Raw genomic sequence first — 1484 nt, 5'->3', positions numbered from 1 at the left:
AGGATAAATTTGTCTATACATACCCTGCTCCTCTTTCACACACAGCAATTAGGAAATTCATAGCAGTTTTATAACAAAATAATGGGAAAGCCATAAAGCCAAAAGTGATAATGGATCTACATATGAGCATAAAGAGACATTAAAAGTGGTGAAAGGGGAAGAGCAACCTTTAAAGAAACAGAGATGCCAAGAAACCAAGTTGCAGGCCATACAACTATAGTAGTAGGAGGAACAGTTAGGATTCAATCATGATTCTGACTTCACAATGCATTACTCAGACCCCCATTTATTTCTCTGCATTATTACCCTACCATTTCCAACTTAGCTATCCTTTTTCCTACTAGCCAAAGGCATACTTAACAGTTATTTTTCAATTGAAAAACCTCTTACTATGGCTTCTTCTGCACTTCACCCTATACAAACAGAGAAGTAATAGCATGGAAGTATTGCCTAAGACAAATTTGCTTGATTCTAAAACTGACTTATAGAAAGTACTTTTCCCTATATCAGAAATATAGTTATTTTGGTGATTTTATTTTTCTCTTTTTTTTTTTTTGAGACTAAAAAGAATGATAGGAAAATAAAACACTGTGATCTCCTGTCATTTTAACCCTGGCACTTCCTATACTAGACCATGTAAATAATGAAATAACAATGTGTTCATTCCAATGGGAGAGGAATGATAAGGACAGGTTATCATTTAACCCAGACGTTAAATACTGTGAGAATATATTCCTAAATTGCCAGATTTTAGTCTTGAAAAGGCTTTTAGTATGTGTGAAAGGAAGACAATTATGTCATCTAAGTTTACAGATTCTAACCATATACCATGATACTTCAATTAATAAATCTTCAAGTCAAACATCAATATATTTTTTTTAATTTTGGGGGGAGAGATGTTGAAAGAAAAAGCTATCCTGTGATCAGAACAACAGATAGATTTCAGGAGTTAAAGATGCTAATAACTTAAGAGGAAACAGTAAATTCTCTCTGAAGTATGTATCTAACTCAGCAGAAGAAAGGACTATGCACCTTAATCCCAGAGTGAGAAGAACAGAGATCATGTGTCAATAAGGATTGACAAATTATTAAGGAAAGAGTCAGGAGTCTATGAATTATATCAGCAAGCTCCAAAAGATGGAAAGCAATACCACCATGATAATATATACCTAAAAAGCTGTTTCCTAATTCTCAAATATTGTTATCTTCACTAAAAATAATTTTTTTAATTGCCAGCGGGCACATGTACTTGCCAGATAGGGGGAGAGGAAAAAGGAAGAAAGTACCCCCCCAATGGAATGTGGTTATGCCACAATCCCTTCTCCTTCATTTCTTCATCCTACCAGGATTTGGGACACACACACATACACACACACACACACACAGTGCATTTTTTTTTGTTTTGTTTTGTCTTCAATCTGCTGGGTCAGGACTCAAGCCAAAGTTGTCTATTTGGGATCTGGCTATTTATTTATTTATTTATT

Source organism: Tupaia chinensis, unplaced genomic scaffold (assembly GCF_000334495.1).
Source record: "Tupaia chinensis unplaced genomic scaffold, TupChi_1.0 Scaffold145659_1, whole genome shotgun sequence".
Lineage (NCBI taxonomy): Eukaryota > Metazoa > Chordata > Mammalia > Scandentia > Tupaiidae > Tupaia > Tupaia belangeri.
This window is presented reverse-complemented; position numbering follows the sequence as displayed.